The sequence below is a fragment of the Astyanax mexicanus genome, chromosome 20, assembly GCF_023375975.1.
Source record: "Astyanax mexicanus isolate ESR-SI-001 chromosome 20, AstMex3_surface, whole genome shotgun sequence".
NCBI classification, from domain to species: domain Eukaryota; kingdom Metazoa; phylum Chordata; class Actinopteri; order Characiformes; family Acestrorhamphidae; genus Astyanax; species Astyanax mexicanus.
The window spans coordinates 26,311,147-26,335,370 of NC_064427.1; the positions used below are offsets into that span (position 1 = coordinate 26,311,147).

The 24,224-nt window shown below is 38.7% G+C and overlaps 1 long non-coding RNA gene across 1 annotated transcript; it reads left to right on the forward strand.

Annotated features, from left to right (window-relative positions):
- Positions 1-1,718: 1,718 nt before the first annotated feature.
- LOC111191252 (uncharacterized) lies at positions 1,719-20,156 on the forward strand. Its single transcript, XR_007427567.1, has 4 exons — positions 1,719-2,044; positions 4,478-4,555; positions 18,917-19,053; positions 19,607-20,156. It is a non-coding gene; the product is annotated as an uncharacterized LOC111191252 (long non-coding RNA).
- The last annotated feature ends 4,068 nt before the right edge of the window (positions 20,157-24,224 follow it).

Here is a 24,224-nt window from a genome sequence, read left to right on the forward strand (position 1 = left end):
AGCCAGTATGATTCATGTTGTGCTAAGGAACAACCTGATTTTCTATATTCAAGGTTGACCTGAACTTTAACCTTTCCCATGATTCGTAGCTGAAGCCGTGTTTTGGTTTCCGGTCAGAGTGTTTACATTATAAGCGAGTCAATAAGTGGACGTTAATTGCTGCTGTATTTAAAAACAAGGCCACTAACTAGATGGTTGCACAGCACGAGCGTTTTAAAAAGTTGTGGTGACTGTTTTTTAACAGTGCCTCACCCTTCCACACTCTCAGAGTGGGTAAATAACATGAAGCTGAGCTGTGGACTGAAGTTAGCTATATTTATATATTGAACTACTTTTCCGAGGGTGGATGGTGGAGAGCTACAGAACTATAAGAGCACAGAGGCATACAACTACCTTTATAGTAACAAAATAGGACAGTTATTGTATAAAAAATACGGTGACATTTTTTTTGAAAGCTGAGGTAGAGTCGTCAGACCATCAGCCGAAGTAAACATCAAGCGTTACCTCAGCTTTCAAAAAAAAAATCGTGTTTTGTATACAATACCTTTCCTATAATATGTAAATAAATGATCTTTTTTGCATCCGGATCAGAATACAGCTCTGTATGATTCTTTTTAACAAAGTGAAACGAGCAAACATATATATCTTCTTTCAGTTTTAAAGCTGCAATCCTCGCTGGGCTCCCTCCCTTTTCCTTTAAATGTAATGCAAAAAAACGGCGCCGGACACAAACAGTGTTCACGAAGCTGCTGGTGTTCAAAGCATGTCATTTCCAACAACTTCAACTTTTTCAACTTAGCTAGCAGTGCTAAAATGCTAACGCGAGCTAGACCAAAAAAACGGCAAACGGAACTATAATGGGATGTCATGGCAGCCCCCCCCTTGGGATTTTTTTGGAGAAAAAGATAGTATGAGAGAGGTATGTGAGAGCTGCAGTGCTGGAGTTCTCCTGTGGTGCAGTTCTCTTATTGGCCGCTAGATGTGAGCAGTGATCCACTGTAGTGATGAGAGGGTGAAGAGTGTGGGGCAGGTACTGTAGGTAATGCTGGGAATGGATCTCTTCACTGGAATGTGTTTAGGTGATTGTAAATCATGTGATTGGGGTATCCTTGGCTGTAAATGAGGATAAACCACAGACTGTATATAAGTATGCTTAAGAAACAGTAAACAGGTGAAGGGGAGGAGCTGCAGATCACTGAGGCACTACAACATTTTTGAGGCTCAACTAAAAATATGTTAACCAAATTTAAATGCATAACATGCAGATACTAAAATGAAATGCAAGTGAAAATATGATTTAGGAGCACTTTTGAAAAAGATCATTTGATTTAAGTCTTTAAACCCAATATATCCGCCCAAAACTATGGTAACCCTGTATTCAGTAACTGCACATTTTCACGTAAATTGATTATGGTTTCTTGTTGTTCTTCATACTGTTTAAAAAAAAAAAAAATTGTTGTTGTTCCATGTAATTTTGCCATTTTATCAGATGGAAATCTGCAGCACTTCCCTCCAATTATGTATGGATAACAGAGGGGCATGTAAAAGAGGGGACATTGGAGCAAAAAATAGGGATGCACTAAATTTTTGGCAACCAAAAGTATTTGGCTAAAAATGGCAAATGAAGTATAGAGCCTTTTTGTTTTACGTAAAAAAAGTGGTGAGCGCCACATACTAAGTGGTGAGCACCAGATACTACATTAGAATAGCACTACAGTAGCAATCTTGCTAAATGTGTAAATCATTTACTGTAATATGTTAGGATTGCTGTGGTAACTTATCTGTATTGGATCCCCTTTCTGGACTATTTTTATTCATAAGACGCACTGGATTATAAGACGCATTAAGTGACAGTAGTAAGAATGCATACGTGAAGAAAACAAGGGTCTCGCCTTGTTTCTCTTCTAATTCAGCAGGTTTTGCTGCTGGGGAAGCACCTAAGTGTACAAAATTGCACTTCTTAACAAAAAACTTTTCTTTCTAATTGAATCGAGCACTGGATGTTAATCTACACAGATTTATCTCCTGAAATCTGTTTATTTGGGTGAGTAAACCACTTCTGTTTATTTACAGTAAGCTTAGAATTCCAGTAATTTGTACATAGGTGAGCCATAGCCCCGGTTAGCATTGCTTACCCAGCACCGGTTAGCAGCGCTAGCCAGCCCCGGTTATCGGCGCTTAGCCAGCCCCGGTTAGCAGCGCTTAGCCAGCCCCGGTTAGCAGCGCTTAGCCAGGCCCAGTTAGCAGCGCTTAGCCAGCCCCGGTTAGCAGCGCTTAGCCAGGCCCAGTTAGCAGCGCTAGCCAGCACCGGTTAGCACTGCTTAGCTAGGGGCAGTTAGCGGCGCCAGCCAGCCCCGGTTAGCGGCGCCAGCCAGCCCCGGTTAGCGGCGCCAGCCAGCCCCGGGTAGCGACGCCAGCCAGCCCCGGGTAGCGACGCCAGTCAGCCCCGGGTAGCGACGCCAGTCAGCCCCGGGTAGCGGCGCTAGCCAGCCTCGGTTAGAGGCGCTAGCCAGCCACGATTAGCAGCGCTAGCCAGCCCCAGGTAGTAGACTGTGTGCTTTGTTTCATAGATTTTTGCTTAAAACCACAAAACGCATTTTAAAGTTAGCATTTAATAGAACTACACTGTAAAAAATTACTTGCAAAACTAGCCAAAAAATATGTAAACTGAGATGTAAGTTAAATGCTTATATTAAGCAAAAGAAAATCTGCCAATGAGGTAAACAAATTTTTCTTAGTAATATTTCTTAAAACAAGCAAACGCAAAGTCTTAAAATGATTGAGGTAAGACAAATAGATTAAGATAATTATTCCTTAAATAAGCAAAATAATCTTACAATTTCTATGCTTAAATCTTCAAGAAAAAAACAAAATATAGAACATTTATTGCCATGAATTTAGATAATTTTACTTGGTAAAATTTAGATATTGTCTTTGTATTAGAATCTAAACCATTTTTTTCTGCTGTCTAGTATTAGTTAAAAAAACACATTTGCATGTCTCTACTGACCTTCATAAACTGTAATTAATGCCACATCTTTGTTGCTAGTTTAACCAGTTGTATATTTTTTTACCTAAAAAAATTCTCAAAAAGTCAATGAGGTTATTTGAAATTTCATTTTTAAGACACATTCCTCAGTTTTTGTTCAACCTCGTCACACCTCTCAATTTATTGCATATAAAATGAATTGATCTGTTCCTGTCATTATCTGGGAAATTACTTCCACATGTCTTTTGAAAATTACATTTTAGTAATTTGCTAAATACCATGAACAATTTACACCAAACAATGACTCCAAGCTCCATTGAGACATATTTCAGCATTTTAGTTAATGTTAGGATTTGTTGATGAGCAGCATCTGAGGTAAAGCTTGAGCTGTCTTGGTCAAATAAGAAGGTAATCAAAATAATTTTAGAAAATCAAAACGTCTTTGGTATTGAATCGAAGGGTCATCATTAACAATTCAACATGTCTGCAATTCTGTGTCAAGCCACAGCTGCACGCCTACATTTAGTCACATTCACAGTTGTTCATTGTGACCTAGCTGCCCTGATTTCACTACGAAAGACCCCTGCAGGCTCCAGACACCAGAGGTAGCCCTGCTCCTCTCACCTCAGGCTTCATTCACCCAACAAATTACGCAACGATCAATTGCACCTGACCAAGCTGGGCCATAGCGTGACCTATCTGACCCATCTCCGTATCTCTGGGTTTCTGCTTGTGACCAATACCTCCTTTCCTGCACTTCACTGCATGGCCAGCGCCGGAAACACAGGGCAATTATATGCGAAGGCTCCAGAAAACCGCACACAGCTTTATACAAACACACACACACACACGTGTCTTTCCTCTTAAATCCGATACACAACTTAAAAAAAGTGTTTAGTGAAACTGTGTGTGTGTGTGTTTAAGGTCCCTGAAGCTAGAGGTTAGAGATTGTGAGTGTGAGGCCGGAAGCCTGTGGTTCTGTCCTGTACTGCTCAAGCCTTACCACTGCTCTGCACTGTCGTGTGTTAGTGATAATATGTATGTGTGTGTGGATGTGTAGGTGTACAATAGCCCATATTTACCTTCTCGCTGATCTGAAACTTTGTAGACAAATAATTGTATGATTATTGATAAAGTAATGTGACGTTTTGATATATGTGGTTTTGAGGCAGCAGGATTTCAATTAGGGTAGTTTAGAGGTAGGGCCCAACAGGACCACCACAGAGCAGGTATTATTTGGGTGGTGGGTTGTTTTCAGCACTAGAGTGACACTTACATGGAGGTGGTGTGTTGGTCTTTGTGTGTGTTGTGTGTACAAAATGGATAAGATGCAGCAATGCTGCTGGAGTTTTTAAACACTGTGTTCACTCCCAGTCAAATCTATTAGACGTGCCTACCTATTACGGTGCTCCACCTTGTAGATTTAAGGTTGGAAACAGTCACTCTGAATCTGTTGATCATCTTGTATTCCTTCATATGTACCCACAGGACACTTCCCACATGACACACCCCACAGGACGCTGCCCACAGGATGCTGCTGACTGACGATTTCTTGCTGCAGTGACAGTGAGTTGATTTGTTGCTGAACAGTTTGTGTTGATTATCCTGTGTTCTTTCATTAATGCCCACAGGACACTTCTCACAGGACTCTGCCCAAAGAACAATGCCCACAGGACAATTTCTGGTTGGTGACCTTTTCCTCAGTCTAGCAGTGACACTGCAGTGTTTAAAAACTCCAGCAGCATGACTGTATCTGATACATTTGTACAAACATATTGAAGATTACCACCATCCAAAATATAATACCTGCTCTGTGGTGGTCCTGTAGGGTCCTGACCCCTGAAGAAAGAACAGAGTAAGGGGAGGATAATACAGCACACAGAGCAACAGATACTGTACTACACTCTGCAATTATAGACCTACAAAGGGTTCCTATATGGTCCGTAAAGATGAAAAAATGGACAGTGAGTGTAGAAACAAACAAGGTGGTCATAATAATCCTTGAATATTCTGAGATGACTGTGTATTAGAGCATTTTTGAGTTAATGCTGGCCTTTGGGGCCTAAATTCCAACGGGTCAGAAGCTAGAACTGCAGCATGCATTGGCGTTCATGATGCAATAAAGTAAATGCAATCCAATTATGGATTTATAGGACATGTGATTTTGATATATTTGAATTTAAACATGAATTCAGAGTTTTCACCTGTTTTCAATACAATAAAATTCCGGAAGTGCTGGGAACCCACGCTACACTAGGCCTTCACCCCAGACATGACGACATGTTGGGATGAGCCCCTTGAACTGCTTTTTGGGCAAACAAACAAATCCGTTAGAGATGAGCGCGAGAAAGAAACAGAAAAAAAAGAAAAAAAGCTCTTTCTGTCGCACATCTGCTCTTACTGGAAGTCTCCCACGAGACCAAACGGAAGCAAGTCGGCCCCGCAGATCAGCGCAGGAGCAAAGCATCTCTTTTTACGCAACCCGCCACCCCCATCAAATGCACACACTCGTACTCTCACACACACACACACGCACATACACATACATACACACACACACACACATACATACACACCTCCTCCCTCCCTCCTTCTGTGGTGGGATACTCTCGGCCCTAGTAGCATCTGGGACATCTGCCGGAAGCAGGTCACCCACAGTGAGGCGAGCGTTTGCCTGAGGCTGAAGCCACAGCACAGGCCTGCAGCAGAGCCCTCGCACACACCATCTCAGGCCAGGCTGCCTGCTGCCGCCTGATAGCGCACTTCGGAAGCCCGGCAGCACCCAGACGTCAGGATCTGACCAGTAAACCAGACCCTATTTCTGTTAAAGCTGGGTTTTTGCGGTGGACTGGGGGAGGTGGGAGGACGGGGGGGTGGCCAGGATGGGGTTGGAGGGGTGTCACCTGTTCCAGGCCTGAGAGGGTCTGGGGGGATTTTGGTTCGAAAGGGAACAGAACGGTGGGACTGAGGCAGGTGCTTCAACCGTTCTCTAACTCACGTTCACCAAGATGCACAGCCTTGATGTTCGGCCTAACCCCTTCAGGCTTATTGTATATTATATGTGTATAGTTATAGATGTTCACAATTGTTTATGTGTGTATATGTGTGCCTAACTTGTTGCCAGATTTGTATGTGTGTGTGTTGTGCAGTGTGCACAAGTGGATCAGACACAGCAGTGCTGCTGGAGTTTTTAAACACTGTGTCCACTCACTGTTCACTCTTTTTATTTATTTATTTATTTTTAAAATACCCTCCTACCTATAGCTGCTCCAACAATTCAACCACTTCAAGCTTATTGCTTATTATGGTAATATTTTGTTGTAGACATTCCCAAGGATGAACCAATGACTAATTGAACCCTTTGGTATTCTGTTTTTGTAATACTATTCCTTTTATTCAATAAGTCATTAACAGTACCGATTATTATTATGACATTGTGGCCCTTTAAAGGCCTTAGCCTCTAGACACACTGCAGACTTTGCACTATTTGTGGGCTGTGCTGTGTGTGTGTGTGTACAAGACTTTACTATATATATAGAGCTATACAGCAGTGCTGCTTGAGTTTTTAAACACTGTGTTTAATCACTTAATGTCCTCCACCCTATTATACACTCCTTCCTATAGCTGCTCCACCTTGTAGTTGTAGTAAATTCAGAGACAGAAGCTCTGAATCTGTTGCTATGTAGGATCCCCACAGGCCTTAAGCTTCTAGACAGGCTCCAGACTTGTATTGTCCTTAAATCTAACAAAAAATAAATGCTGTTATATTGTTTTTTTATTCTAACTTTTTATGGTTTTGTGAGAGAAGGATTTATGCATATGTAACTTATATTATTTCCTCAGCAACTACGTTTAATCTTGTGCTATTACGTGCAAAGCAAATGCCATATAGACTATATACACAAAATTATTGTGGCCCCTTTGTGAGAATCTGATTGAATTCAATGTCAATAACATTAGTAAGGTCAGGATGTTGAATAATCACCACCCGACTTTATTCACCTCCACCCGCCCAACTCATCCCATCCTAGAAGAACTAGATTGAGCACCACCAATAATAAAAACATTTTTGGCATCAGACAGGGTGCCTGTAGGTTCATGTATTCTGCTTCTGAAAGTCCTATTCCATTAGCAAGACTTTTCATTGATGATTAGACAAGCTGTGTTTCAGCAGCAATGGGTGCAAATTAAAACAGCCAAATGCACTACTTCGTAAATAAGCTCAATAATATGCTATATATTTCCATATATGATAAAGAAAAGGGCATTTTCTTGCATATGTATACGTGCATACAGGTAGTCAACATATACTTAGTTGTCAGTTGTAGTACATGTAATATATACATAGTCAATTTACAACATATATTATTAACCTGTATGATGTACAGCTGGGACAATTGGCCAGTTTTAAAAATGCTGGCATTTATATTTATATATATTTATACATTTCAATATGTTATGTTATATATTTGAAATCGACGTATTCTAATGTATGCCATATTTTCGTATGGACACTTACTATGAACTTATAACTGCATAAATCTACAAGAAAATTCAAGCTAATTAAGTTAAGCATTGCATTTATGTAATGTCCACTGCATGCTTAGTTTTATATTTAAATAAATATAAATACATATTTACGAGGTGTATTAAAAGGTGAAAAAAGTATCTACATCTAAACATCTAATGTGGAAACTCACTCAAAAATCCCATAAGCAAACACAAACACACACTTGATACCAAAATGAGCTCTTCTTAAAAGGAGCTAATATGAGCCGCTGTGTTATCTAACAGCACGGCGTGAGGCGCTAAAGTGTGTGGTTGGATGTTTAATTTATTATGCAGGGCAGCAGCTGCCAGTTCAAACCACCGGATATCCATTGGAAGTCTATAGAGTCTTCCCTGGGCCCTGTGTGGTTGGGCTGCGGTGGAGCCACACGGCTACGGCTCTCGCTGAAAGAGGATAGCACTGCTTTACTGCAGATGCGAGAGGCCAGAGGCCTGTTCCACACACAAGTGTAGCCTGAGTGTACTTAATACAGATCGTCCACAGTCATTTCTAACATCAAATCAAATTCCAAACCCTTATCATTATCCTGCAGGATGGGTGTATGTATCTCATGTCTTGTGAGATTAGCAGATGCTAACATCAGAAGGCTAAACTGGTCTCACACTTACTGGATACTGCTGCATTGGCGCGGTATTGGTTTTATTGGGAAAATATTTCAACCGATAACCGGAAAATATTTTCCGATATTTCAACATAAACATTATTATTTTTAAAATGGCCGAACAGGTAGTTAACAGTAAGATATTAAGCAAATATTACTTTTAACTTTGTACATTATTTCTAATAGTAACATCATTTTAACACCTTTTAGCATTTTTAGCACAAAATAAAACAAGAACCACATAATTTTGGTCCACAAATGGAAGCGCACCAAGGACCATACCTAATTACATAGAGATGGAGGATGGAACCCATTTGCAACATATTTTCAAATCCAGAAAGATCCCATGCCCACCTGAAACCAAAATAGCGAAAACCCTTGGGTTTGATTGAACACAGTTTATGTTTGTGGAATTTGTTTCCGTAAAATTTTGCATTCTTCAAATTTAATCATAAAAACAACCCCTTAGCAGTCACCTAGCAACACCATGGCAACCACCTGGGATACCATAACAACAACCTAGCAACACTATGGAAACTACCTGGAAAAACCATAGCAATCACCTAACAACCCCATAGGAACCACCTAGTAACAGCTTAATTTAACTGTTCAACAAACATTTAGCCATTTAATATAATGCAAACCACAAGGGATTCCAAAACAACCAGTTAGCAACTACATAACAACCACTTAGCAACACCAAAACAACCACCTTGCAAATATTTAGCAAAGCTAAACGCCGTGGCAGTCGTTTGGAATACCACAGCAACCACCTAAAAAAATCATAGCAATCGTCCAGCAACACCATTGCAGCTTTCTATCAACCATTTAGCAACATCATAGCAACCAACTGGGACTCCATTGCATCCAACTAGCAATACTATAACAATATTCTAGCCACACCATTTCATTACACGTTCAGCCGCTAAGTTGCCACAAAAAACGTAATATCTCCACATAACAACAGTTTAGCAACTGCCTTTTTCCTTTTATGCACTCTAAAATAAAATGTAACTTTGTGGATTTTATAGATCTGCTCATCTTCTACTGAATTAAATATTCACAATATTAGACATTTTCAGCAGGAGTGCCCAAACTTTTGAGTGTGTCCCATCCAAGAACTCCAGAAGTAATTTTATTGCATATTTCTATCACAAGGTGGCGCCCAAGTCACATTAAATACTTAACCTATACAGCTCTAAAAAAAAATAAGAGACCACTTCAGTTTCTGAATCAGTTTTTCTGATTTTGCTATTTATAGGTATATATTTGAGTTAAATGAACATTGTTGTTTTATTCTATAAACTACAAACAACATTTCTCCCAAATTCCAAATAAATACATTGTCATTTAGAGCTTTTATTTGCAGGAAATGAGAAATGGCTGAAATAACAAAAAAAGATGCAGAGCTTTCAGATTTTAAATAATGCAAAGAAAACAAGTTCATATTCATAAAGTTTTAAGAGTTCAGAAATCAATATTTGGTGGAATTACCCTGGTGTTAAATCACAGTTTTAATGCTTCTTGGCATGTTCTCCTCCACCAGTCTTTTGGATAACTTTATGCCTGCACTCCTGGTGCAAAAATTCAAGCAGTTCAGTTTGGTTTGATGGCTTGTGATCATCCATCTTCCTCCTGATTATAATCCAGAGGTTTTCAATTTGGTAAAATCAAAGAAACTCATGTATGTAGTTCTACTACCAGCAGAAGCCGTCATGTTTAGCCTCAATCCGAACATTATTCTGAAGAAAACATTGAAAACACTTTATTCTTAGCAATATGAAAGTATATCATAAATTTCAAGAATTTCCCCCCGGGGATCAATAAAGCATCCATCCATCCATCCATCCATCCATCCATCCATCCATCCATCCATCCATCCATCCATCCATCCATCCATCCATCCATCCATCCATCCATCCATCCATCCATCCATCCATCCATCCATCCATCCATCCATCCATCCATCCATCCATCCATCCATCCATCCATCCATCTCTTCTAAAGGTAATCTCTGGTGGTTCAGTTAAGATCTCTGAGCCTGTGGTTCTTCCCAAACCAAGAAAACAACCAAACCCCCCCCCCCCCCCCCCCCAAACGTCTTCCACAGTTTTATACTTGGATGATGTTGTAACGTTTACCACACGCATTCCTGGTCAGAACTTGGTGTACATGGCTGGTTGCACAGGCCATTACATGGCTGAGGTGTTGTTCTCTGGTTCCACTCTGTAGCTCATTAAACAGGAAATGATTGTGGACACAGCCAGAACCTCACAGATGATTCACCAGTTTGCTATGTGGATGGATAGGATTGATTGTTCTCTCTGTTTCTCTCGTAACATTATGTTACACTGCTATAACACTTATGCAACACCTCAAAGTTAACCAAACAAGCAAAACCACAGATGTATTTCACTATAAAATGAAAGGAAGTAGCTTACAGCAAGTATTACTACATCTGCTCCTCATAGGCTGGATCTCATTAGTGGGTTCAGTTATGAAATGAATGCTGTGTAAGTGGATTGCAAAAGAGAAATAATGTAATAGTCGTACCAGTGGTGGTAAAAGGGGGTTTTCAGAATGGGTCAATAATACAGCTCTGGAAAAGAGGCATTTTAGAGACCACTTTAGTTTCTGAATCAGATTCTCTGATTTTTTTAATTTATAGATGAAATAAAAATAATGTCTTTTAGAGCATTTATTTGCAGACAATGAGAAAAGGCTGGAATAACAAAATAATGCAGAGCTTTCAGACCTCAAATAATGCAAAGAAAACAAGTTTATATTCATAAAGTTTAAGAGTTCAGAATCTTTGGTAAAATCAAAGAAAACTAATAATTTTTAAGTGGTCTCCTATTTTTGTTCAGAGCTGTATTAATATATTATGCCACTTTAATTTCCATAGCTTTTATACAGTTTATGTATTTTATATTTCACACAAGGACTGTGTAACAATACATATTATTTTATCAACATTTAGTTTGAAAGATTTACAAATTATTACAGATATAGAGGAAGGTTAAACTTCACTTTAAAGTACTTTTTGTGTATTTTTTATAGTCCTGCCTGTTTAAATGGATAATTCTTTTGTTAAATAACAAATTAAAGAGTTTTTTTTAAATAACAATAGTTCAGTTTAATAAGCATTTCAGGTAGTTGTTTAACTATTTTCATAAAATATTAAGCTATTTAAAGATGTCCAAAACGTGTTTCCTGGTCCCAATAAGAAAGTAACCTGAATTCACTTATGTTGCTGGTTCTTGTTTAGCGAATCATTTAATTTCCACTCTTTGGTTAGGCTGTCTATTAATTTGTGTTAAAATATTAAGGTTATTAAAATCATAAAAAATAAAAAAAATCTATATGTTAAAATTTAACACGGTCATCATAAACAATTCAACATGTTTGAAACTCTGTCAACCACGTTTTCATAATAAAATTGATTGACGCATGAATGGCAGGAAATGTAAAGTGAAAAAAAAAAGTTGGTCAATATTGAAAAAAATTATTTCTGTATCTGAAGTTTTACAAATATGAAAGAAAAATGGTCAAAATAATAAAAATATAGTAATTTTTCTAAAGTTATAAAAAAACAGTATTCTAACAATGACTCTATAATAGAGCTGGGCGATATGGGAAAAAATCTTATCACGATATAGTTTTCCATATCAGTCGATATCGATATGTATCACGATATAAATCAAATCACTTTGTGTCACACTTAAAGGTTTGTTTTTATTAGTGAGAGAATAAGGGAGTGATGGAAGTTTTATCACAATATTTTTTTCTGTATCTCCATAATTATTAGGGCTGGCCCGAATAGCATTTTTTGAGCTCCGGATATTTGGCAGTAATTGGTAGCGAATATTCCAATATTAGTTTTTAAAAAAAACAAATTAATCATGAACACGAGCCAGAACCCGAGCTTGAACGTCAGCCTGACTCAGGCGCTGCATGAACTCGGGCTTTTTTCCAATTTTTTCCAATTTTCCATGACTGAAAAAAAAACTTGGGCTATAAGCTCAATATTAAATATTTCGTTTGTTTAGAAATTATTTTATATTCTTAAACCATGTTAAATTATATTAGATTAGTAGGGCTGGCCCGAATAGCGTTTTTTGAGCTCAGAATATTGGGCACTGATTGGCAGCCAATATTGGAATATTTGTTTTTAAAAAGACGGATTAAAAACTGATTAAAGTAAAACAAAAATTGCAACTCGGCCCCTTTAATTCACCACAAAGTTTTCCAAGACCCAGCCGAAAAAAAAAGATTTCCCACCTTTTCCTCAGCTGGGTCGGGCTCAAAAAATGATTTGTGATAGGCTGTTTTTTGGTTTGTTTGTTTAAGCACTTAGGCTTTTGTACTGCTGCAGTGCAATATTTAGATTTTATATTCTGAAATTCGTTAGGTTTTATTTCTTTTAGCATTTTGAACTTTTTTTCCAATTTCAAATTTATTTTTTTCTGTTCGTTATGTTCTATCGGTCCTTGCGTTTTTTGTAGTTGAAGTTGAATTTAATATTGAAGTTCAATATTTCTAATTTATATTTTGAAATTCGTTAGATTATATTTATTATTGTATTTTGAGCTCACTTTAGTTGGTTATTTTCCAAATTCATATCTATTTTTCTGTTATTATTAAATGTTATTAGCTTATTAGCTTAGCTTGTCATTTAGCATACAGAACTTCTCACGGATTTTTAATGAATGTTGATTTATTAATTTAAAAGCTGTACCTTATTAAAAGTATTTTAAGCCAGACAGACACTGTGTGATTTTTTAATGAGTTTATCTGCACTTTTAAATGGTTTGTCCTGTAGGAAACGCACACGATTTGTATGCTGACACTGTTGTCTGACTGAGGAGCTGCTTTCCGTCAAATGCAGCCTGTAGGCAGGAAAAAATCCAGCCAGAACCGACCATATCATGAGCCAGTTTTAAAGCCAGTAATTTAGTAGAGCATTAAACTACAAATCTGAGATGTACCTGCTGTACTTCTTAATCTCTGCCCCCAAAATGGTCCATTAACTTGCTTGACAGACGCGTCAAATCCCCCGCGAGCACGCGCGGCGCACAGCGCACCGATTAATTCATGCGTTGAGCTTTAAACGCGCAGCTGAGCTGTAATTGGGGAAATATCACAAAAATCACAGTGTGATTTGTTACATTAAAAAAAAGACCATTTTCTTCCGCCTAATCTGAGAGGAAAGCGGTGTTCTCGACCGGCCCGAGTTCATGCAGCGCCTGAGTCAGGCTGGCGTTCAAGCTCGGGTTCGGGCTCGCGTTCAGGCAGATAATCTAAATGATAAATGATTTTGTGTTTTTGCACTTGGGCCATAAGCTCAATATTAAAAAGTTCGTTTGTTTAGAAATTATTTTATATCCTTAAACCATGTTAAATTATATTAGATTAGAGGAAAGTCATTTAGACATCATTCTTAAGGTGTTTTTGTCCTGTTACCGCTCCGCAAAAAAACCTCTTCCTTTAATCCGCGCCCCACATACACATTTTTGCAGCACCTGCCCCGAGGTCCTAATATAAATTGAATTAATTACATTTAGTGCTTAAAATTTACTTAAAATTTATTTAAAACGTGCTGAACAGTGCGGCCGTTTATTCCCAAAGTCCAAACACTATGGTTGTTTGCGTGTGTCGGGCCATACTCCACTATTCTTTAGGGTTTTTTGTTGCATGCATGAGAATAACTATTACAATTTTCTTAACTATTTATTAATTTGCTCCAGCATCTTCTGGATTGATTACACGTTGTGTTTTCGTTGTTTGCCGCGCCACTTAGACGGAAATGGAAATGAATGTTTATCGAATTCTATTGCACAGGCTTATCATCGTCATCGAGGGAAAAATTATCGCGAAACAAATCGATATCGTTATATCGCCCGGCACTACTCTATAAAAACAATAGTAACACCATAGCAACAAAACCTTTTACAAGCAATGCAGTGGAAACCACCTGGAATACCAGAGCAACCGCATTACAACAGCCTAGCAACCGTCTGGGTGTAATCTGCATTAGTTGCCCACCTTTTATAAGAGCAAGCAGCATACGATGACTAGTTAATGAATCAGCTAGCTCTGATCTGAAAGGCCTACAGTACAAGTTTAGTTCTAAAGAACTGAGTGAGTGAAAGAAGAGGAATGCTGACTTTTATTGTGCTGTTTTAAATGTAGGAGTGCACTTTAAAAAACACAGTGTTTAGAGGTGCTGAGTGGGCCAGTGGTCTAAAGCGCTGCCACTATGAGCAGGAGGTCGCAGGTTTGAACCCCCACTCATGCAGCTTTGCCATCAGCTGCCGGTGTTCAGAGGGAGCAAAACTGACCCTGCTCCCTCTCTGGGTGGGTAGATGGCGCTCTCTCCCACACTTAAAGGTGGCGCCGGACGGCACGAGGCGTCTGTGAGCGTAAGAATCGGAACCTGGCCGCTGTGCTTTCCTCCGAGCGCGCTAGCTGCTCAGGCAATGATTCATCCGCAGCAGCTCGAAAAAAGGGGTGATTGACTTCACACGTGTCGGAGGAGGCGTGTGCTCGTCCGCATCCTCCAAGGGTCGCAGGTGCCACCGGTGATGGGGACGCACAAAGGGGTGGGACAGTTAAAAACAACAAAAATTAAAAAGAAAAAAAGCACATTGTTTTTTTTTAAATTTACTAAAATGAACTAAATGCACAATTTGCCTTGATTAATCACAATTAGTCACTTTTTTCTAAACACAAAAATAAAATTAATTAATAAACAACACCTTATTCATATTTACATATCTCCGTATGGTTAGTGTTCTCTTCCTCACTGCCATGCTTCAAAGTCGAAATAGTAGAAAACCTATTCTATTAGATACCAGAGAATGTTAAATCAACAAGAGCAGGATCAACTTTTTAAGTACTCATGATTTTGTAAGAAACAATGAGTGAGCATGTGTCTCAATACTTTTGTCCATGTAGTGTACGTGTGTTCTACTGTATAAAATAATATTATATAATAAAGTCTTTGTTTTTCTTTTCATTTATTGCACAGAACCTACACTACATCAGTTTATTTAATAGCCTAAAATAGTAATAAATAAAAAAAAAAGGATGACACATTTACTGTGTCTAAATCAGGACCACATCTGTTGTCTCTGAGCACGTTCATTAAATGTGATGAAATTGTGTCATTTTTGACATCTTCAAGTTTTTGTACATATTAGATACTTTCTTCACACTCGCATGTCAACATGAGCTCTTTAAATTATCACCCAGTGAAAAGTTCTGTAGGGAAAAATCTTCTGTGGTGCTTCTGTGGAATGGCCCCACCCCTCCTTCTCCGAATCCCCTCCCTTCATGATGAACTCAAATACCAGTTATTTCAGAAAGCTGCTCTTGGCTGCATTTCCCTAAAATTGTGCAAGGCAATCATCATTTACTGTATGATAGTGTTTACAGCAGCGTGATCACTGGAAAGGTTAAAGCTGCTGGGAAAGCTGCTGACCTTTACTGGGATTTGCTCAAATGTCCTTGAAATTGTCGTCATGGTCAAGAATTACAGTGAATTATTTTGTACAGGGTGGTCTTTTAACACTTTCAGAATTATTACTGCTGTTTTGCAATTCTGTGAACAACAGGCTTGTTATGTCCAGACACAAATGCAAAGCTTAAAATCAGCAGGATCCAGCCAGAATATTATAACCACCTCCTTGTTTTTGCACTCACTGTCCATCTTTTCATCTCCACTGACCTTAGAGACCTGTGCACTAGTTTTATAATTACAGGCTTCAGAACTGCAGTATATTGGTTTCTCTGTATACTTTTTTCTTTTGTTACTGTTAAGGGACATGATAATTGTGTGTTAGTAGTGTGTGTTGCATTGTGTGTACATGCGTATCAGATACAGCAGTGCTGCTGGAGTTTTTAAACACCTACCAGGTAAGCAAAAGCTTTGAGTTACCAGTAGCAAGAATGTTGTCTCTTTAGGGTGAGCAGGACTGGACACAGGTAATAACACATTCTTACACACAATAACACATTCCTGTGGGCAGCGTCCTGTAGCCAGTTTCCTGTGGGCAAGGTCCTGTGGGCAAGGTCCTGTGGCAGCAGCTTGTGGGCAGGTTACTGTGGGCAGGGCCCTGTTCCTTTGGGCAGTGTCTTGTAGACAGCATCTTGTGGGCAGCGTCCTGTGGGCAGGATCCTTTTGGGTATGGTCCTGTGGGCAGCATCCTGTAGGCAAGGTAATGTGGGCAGGGTTCTTTGGGCAGCGTCCTGTGGGCAGGTTCCGGTGGGCAGCATTTTGTGAGCAGAATCCTAAGATAAGCGTCCTGTGGGGAGGGCCTTGTGGGCAAGATCCAGTGGGCAAGGTCCTATGGTTCCAGTGGGCAAGGTCCTGTGGGCAGCATCTTGTCGGCAAGATCCAGTGGGCAGGGTCCTGTGGGCAGCATCCTGTAGTAAGCATCCTGTGTGCACTGATGAACTGTGATATTAATCTAACACAGTGTTTAAAAACTCCAGCAGCACTGCTGTGTCTGATACAGTCTTATATACACACAGCCCAACACACAAATAATAGCTGCTCTATGGTGGCCCATGGTGGTTTCCTCACCATTGAAGAACAGAGTGCAGAGAAACAGATACAGGACTATATAATGAACAATGAGTGCAGAAACAAGGAGGTGGTTTTAATATTGCGACTGGACTGTGCATCTGTTGTACAATCGTACAATAGGTTTTGTGCAATACCCACAATGCTTTTGGTCTGACATTCTTCTATTTCCCCTCCTCCCTAATGTTTAGTCTCCTCCATTCACAGTGTAAAAACAGGCTGTCTTTTGCTTATTATTTTCTCCAATTTCTCGACTTTCTCGAGGCGGATGTGGAATAGCAGGAACGTTCTCCAGTAGATAAATCACATTAATCTCATCAGCTCGCGCTGTTGGTCCTCTCTAGATACTTTATCTTCACGAGCCGAACGTGACTGACAGGCTGTCGAACACGTAGCGCTGCAGCTGTGAATGTGGAAAGACGAGATGAAATCTATCCAGCACAAGAACTCCAAAAATAGCCCAGTCATCAACAGGTTGCATTTTGTGGTGAACAAAAAAAGAATAGTAGGTCAAAGGTCATCTGGAGTGACTGAGAGTGTAAATACATGTATAAATAAATGTAAATTCACATGTATTTAAAATTGTATACAAATACAGAAAACGTTATAAATATGTATATAAAGAAATGTCTAAAATAAATGTTTAAATACATACAATATACATACATCTCATTCGGTGTTGTAAAGACTATGAATGAACACATAAAGAATCATGTAGTAACTTAAAGGTGTCAAACTAACTAAAATATTCTGTAAAGTATCTGCCCTGATGAGAGCCAATTTCATCATAATATATTTGATTTATCCTTGCGAATGCAAGTATACGTTTGCTTTTCAAGCTCTTGATTTTTTTTCTTTCTTTACCTATCTGAGTAGTTCTTGCCATAATATGGATAGAGCTATTCACTGAATACCAACTCTACCTCTTCACAACTTTACAACTGATGCTCTCAAACACATTAAGAGGCAAGAAATTCAAGTAATTAACTCTTGATGAGTTCAGCACAGCTGTTAACTAACTGAAAGCCTGAATTCCAGGTGGCTCTAGCTCATAAATCTGGCTGAGAAAATACAGCCAAGATGTGCAAAACTGTCATATAAGTAAGAGGTGCGAATCTAAAATATAAAACATATTCAGTTTAGCTTTTTTTGTTTACTAAATAATTCCATGTATTTTTCACTGAATTTAAGGTGTGTCCAAACTTTTGACTGCCACTGTACATATTTGGTTTAAATATGTAGGTAAACAAATGTATGGTATGCATGTATATATAAATGCAAAGAATGCTCGCAAATATGTGTATAAGACCGTAGTATATTTTAATATATATATTTAGATATGTACATAAATACTCATAGTGTTGAAAGTGCTTGAAATGTGTATATATAAATATGTACAGAATAAAATGCATTATATAGATCTATATACATCTACAAACATTTGAATTTAAATTGCAGAGAGTGTTCATCAATATGTATATTAGTAAATGTATAGTGTGCATTTATATGTATGTAAATAAGCATCGAAATGCAGAGCATGTTAATAAATAAGTACATAAATAAGTGTTTGTCAATAAATAGAGAAACAAACTATGTATTCTATAAACTGTAAGATAAAGCTGTGTATTAAAGGAATACAGACTTTTCTCCCAGTTTCTGCTCACTGGGGCTCAGTTGAGAAATACAGTTAAATTACATTATTGTGAAAGTCTATGGAGCAATACTGTAAATGCCAAACACATCTCTATAACAACCACAGGCAATATTTATTAATCTGGACTGTGTTAAAGACAGAAAAATATATAGATATAGATTTGCAGGTCTCCTCTACAAGTCCAGAAATTAATATTTGGTGGAATAACCCTGTTTTTTTATCACAGTTTTCATGCGTCTTGGTATGTTCTCCTCCACCAGGCTTACACACTGCTTTTGGATAACTTTATGCCACTCCTGGTGCACAAATTCAAGCAGTTCAGCTTGGTTTGATCCATCACATTTTCTAAATGCACAATCCAGTGCTCTGTTTCAACAGTATAATACTCATCCACATACTGTACATATTGTTTTACTGATCAGTGTAATTGGAAGATTGGGATGCACTAAAATAGGAATTCTGGGTTGATGTACAGCACATTCATCCATCTTATTATCTGCTTTCTTCTTGTTCAGACTCACAATGGGACAGGAACACTTCCATCACCTCAGTCCATCCCAAGGGCAGCTGTGGTCTAAAGGTAAAAGAAGCAAGATTGGGACCAGAAGGTTGCTGGTTTAAGCCCCAGGACCAGGATTCATTTAGAGCTGAGGTACCCAGTTCCTGCTAAGGTAGCTGCCCACTACTTTGGGTGTGTATTGGTTTCACTGTCCTAATCACTAGTGTTGTGAGTGTGTGTTCCCTACCACAGACCACACCACACACACTTCCAAAGAAAGTGTGTTTAAATTCTGCAGTACTGCTGTGCAATGGCGTTAAAGTGTGCTTAATCACACCCACACACCCATCCACTCACTCTCTCACTCACTAACTCACTCACACCTAGCGGCAGTTTAGCGTAGCCAACTCGCCCATCCTGTGGTTTTGGGAGGAAACTGAAAAATCTGGATGAGGAACATACAGTATGTCCCTTTTTACAGACATAGACAGGAGCTTAGAATGGTTGTTGAATGAAATGCTAGTTTAAAAAAAAGTTATATTTGTTTTTTCTTAGGACTGGTTGGTGAACAATGCACAGTATCTGTATTTAATGTCAAATTTAATCTGATGTGATGAAAGCCTCTGATATGCAAGCTGTAACTGTCATGCTACATCATCGCAGTCACGCAGAAGAAGCATTTCTAACTTTGTTTTTAATTTTCTAGGGAATCTTGGCTTACAACATTAGCGCCCCACCCTCTGTGAAAAGTTTATAGTACATTTTTACTGTGGGGAAAGCTTACTTATATTAATTTCACTGTAAATGAACAGTAAAATAAAAATACTGGCAGCAGAAACACTTAAAAGGTACTGCATATAGCCATGCTTTGCAGTAAAGAAAACGACAACTTGCACCTTCAACTTCTACCCAAACAAAATGTGTGTGTACTGTTGTTTCAAATGTATTATATAAATTGTATATGTTGCATTCTACAATTTACAGTCTAAAATTAGGTAAAATTTAGGAAGCTTCTCCCTGTGGTAAATTTATGGGGTTTGCTTGGTGTTTAGTCTCTCAACAAAGCAGTACATTCCTTGGAAACTTCTTAAATTTAACCACCTGTTAGATTTGATAGCTCAAATGTTACTGTTTTATATACAGGTGGAAACTGATTTAATAGGGCATTTCAAGATGCATTGAGTTCTACAGTTTTACAACAGAACGTCATTAAACAGTTATTTAATGTATGACTTTATTGTAAAAAAAAAAAAAAAAAAAAAAAACAGGAATTGGTTACAGTGTAGTTTACAAATCCTTTGTATGCCCCTGATTCCTTATGCAATTTTATCCTTATGGATTTTTTTTTTTACTATAAGGTGCACCGGATTATATTGTGCACTATCAATGAATGTCTATTTTCTGGTCTACTTTCATACATAAGGCACACTGGATCATAAGGTGCATTAAGCATCACTAGTAGAAATGCCTACTACTGCCATGTTTCCCTTCTAACGGAGAAGCGCCTAAATAAACAAAACTGTATTTCTTACAATAAGACAAGTCAAGCGAGCGCTGGATGCGATGGATCTACACATATTTCTGTCCTGAAAACTGTTTTTTTTTACAGTAAACATAGATTTCCAATATTTTGTCTAAGGGTAAGAGATTTCAGTGAAGTTTCTCCAGCACTAAGGCTGCCCGAATGTTCCAGTAACCCAGGGCGCTATTAGCTAGCGGTTCGTCCCACATAGCTTGTTTTAAAACGGCAAACACACAGACTACAGTCCGATGTACTCACCTTTGATTGGCGAAAAGAGCTAGCACTGTGGTTAGCGGCTAATGCTAATGCTGCTGCACCCAGCCTTAGTGCTGGAGAAACTTTACTAAAAACTCACACTTGTAATGCTTTATTTGAGCAGAGTGGCTTTACTGCTCCTTAATACCTGACTGGTAGAATTCCTACTTAAGGCGCACTGTTTTTTGGGAAAATTAAAGGATTTTAAATGCGCCTTATAGTCAGAAAAATCCATTACTCTACCTGTCCATGCAAATACTGACATACATGGACATGCCAAATGTCATGGGACACGGGACATGGTAAAAGTCATGTACCTTGACTTTTGCTGTGTCCAATTAAAACTACATTTGAAGTACCCTTCAGTGACCTGCAGGATGTATGTGTAAAATGCACCATTCTTGAGCTTCCATTGAACATGGCAAAAGTTGTGGAACATAATATTAGTAGTTTTTTTTAACTACATTTGCAAAAAAAATATTAGCTGTATAGAATGTATAGATGCATGTTGTGTATCATGATAAATCATCTTGTTTTTTTATTGATCATATAGTTCATGTTCAGCTGTAAACAACAAAACCTGTTTAGACTGTGTAGGCTGTTTATGATAGCACCAACCGTCTGACAGGCAGGCTAGCTCTGTTCATAAACACTCAGACACCACCCACATCGGCTCATTTGAAAGCTCCTGGCACTGATCCAATGGGGACAGGAAGCATCCAGGCCGGAGTCAGGCGAATAGTGCCACGGCATGCGCTAAACTGCACCGTGTTTTTGTGCTTGCCACTCTGAAATGAGCTCCATAATCTGGGTAATCAAGGCAGCATTGCATAATGTCTCTCACACGTTCTGTTCTCGTTCTCGCGGCCCGTGAAACTGGGGATTAACCCACATCACATGCCGGCTGTTCAGGCCTTCTCATTGTTCTCCACAAACGCTAGCAGTGTCCAGTGTTGCTTTAATGCAGACGAGGACATGAAAGGAAAAAATGGTGTTTGAATCATACTAAAAACAAGTCAATACAACAACACAGCAATTATACGAGAGTTTATTTTAATCATTAAGTTATATGATACACTGGAAACCTACTTGTATTTGGAGTGCAGTAAAGGGAAGTTATTATAACTTACAGTTCGATATATATATATATATATATATATATATATATATATATATATATATATATATATATATATATATATATATAGCAGTAAGTAAACTGATATGCTGCGGGAATCGGTCGTATTAACTTCCCATTGACCTACATTTACAGTACTGACCTACACGTGAGGTGTTTTGCCAGAATTACTACTCACATTGCATTATTTATATATACCGGTATATTACACTCGTCATCAAAGAAATAGTTGCAAAAATAGTAGCACCCAGAAGGAAGTGACAGATTGCAAATATATTCGCAAGAAAGATTAGAAAAATATAACCAGGAATAACATATGATTAACAATTCTGACTGATATAGGAAACTCTTTGTCATATTTATTGAGCAACACACACAAAAATACTGTAGTATATAATGCATGTGTAATGCTGCAACATGCCAGATGTTTTGACATGGGATTGTAGAGGTTCCTAATGGTGTCCTGTGATATTTCACCCCATGTAGCTCCAAAATTCTTACTCAGCTCCAGCAGATTTAGTGGTAGGGGTGTGTAGCAGTGTTCATAGAGTGTCCGATATCATCCATACAAGGATTCGTTTGTCGTCTCTACTAAGACATCAAGAATCAGGAATCGTCATTGAAGAATGTCCATGATAGTTTGGCACAACTGCATACAATGTTTAATTTCTTATTTTTTATATTGAGGACTCTACTTTAGCAATCTTTAGATTAGTCGTCAACCGTGCACCGTGCAGCTTGATTTAGTGCATGTCAGTTTGCCTTTGCTATTGTAACAACGGGAAAAGTACACCTTGCACGGGTCAAAATGCAAAAAAAAAGGCATTTACTATTTCTCTTAATAATTATGGGTGTTTTGGGTGTAATGTTCAATAAACCGATTCACCTATCAGTTGCCATTCCTTTTAAAAGCCTGGTCACTCTGACTTTGGTGGATTGCTATTTTAACGATGCAGTGCTTCTGTGCTTCTCAGCAGAGGAAACTGACCTACGCCTTTGCGTTATGAAGCTCATTTACAGGAACAGCGATGTTATTTTATTCTGTACTCTGTTTATTGTTGATGTAAAAGTTTGCATAGCTGTTTGCAAAGTTTGCATACACTTTATCATCAAAAATGAGCTGAATATACACACACCCTTGCAAAGTATGCAAGGGTGTGTGTATATTCAGCTCATTTTTGATGATAAAGTGTCCCCCAGGTTGACAAAAAGTATATATTTTTTAAATAAGTAGGGAATTTAACCGTTTCCCACAAGCTTTAATAGAAATTCAAATTCAAATGTTCAAATGTATGTTACTTTGGATTTCTGGAGCTAAACTCAGGGGTGAGTTGGCTGGAGAGCAGCACAGCTGCACACAAAGCAATGGATACACCTGACAAAGCCAGGAATACAAGCTTGTGTGAGAGAGTGTGTGTTGAACCTGTTGCCCTCCCACGCGAGCAGCATAAACAGCCGTGAACTGGCGTGCCACGTGAGGGGGCAGCTCCCTGGTGGCCAAGCCCTGCCCGGATTAGCCCAGGGCTCACAGCTCCTGGCCAGAGGATCACCAGGCGGTCAGCAGCTGCAGCTGGAAGTGCTGCTTCTCAACGATTCAGTCGAGATCACTTCAGTCTTTCAAATCACTTCAAGCATTTCAGTGAGTGATTCACAAGTCAACGACTCACTGATTCATGAGAAAGGATCTGTTTTAGTATCTGCTGAGTGAATATTGACAGAAATACAACAGAAAAATGGAAATAGTCTGCAGTTCGCAGAAAGAAAATAGATTTTTGAGGAACTGCTTTAGTATAAAATTATGAGGATAAAATTAACTTAACATAATTCTAAACTAGTGCTGGGTTTTCTTGGTAAACCATGGTGTTGCTTTTCCTGTTTTATGGCTAATAATTACATCATTACAAGTTTCATATGCTTCATCTTTTTTCCCTCTTCTTTTTTCTTCTAATTCTGCTGAATTTTCATTGGGCAGTTTTAGAGATTGTCAACATCGTTTGACCCTGGTGTTGTTTGTGTTGTGTATGTTGTGTTGGTATGAGTTTTTTGTACACTTGCAATGAAGAGTCCATTCACTGTTCACTCTAATAGACACTCTTACCTACTTCTAGCTGCTTCACCTAGTAGATAGAAGTCAGAGATAGAAACTCTCTGATTCTGTTTCTGCACAGATTGTGTTGGTCATCGTCTAGTCCTTCATATTTGGTCACAGGATATTGCTCACAGGATGCTGCTCACAGGACAGTGTTGGCTAAATATTTTTGGTTGGTGGATTTTTCTTAGTCCAGGAGTGACTCTGAGGTGTTCAAAAACTCCAGCAGCACTGCTGTGTCTGATCCACTCGTACCAACACAGCACACACGCCGCAGGGCTGATGTCTGACCCACCACCCAAATACTGACACCTCCTCTG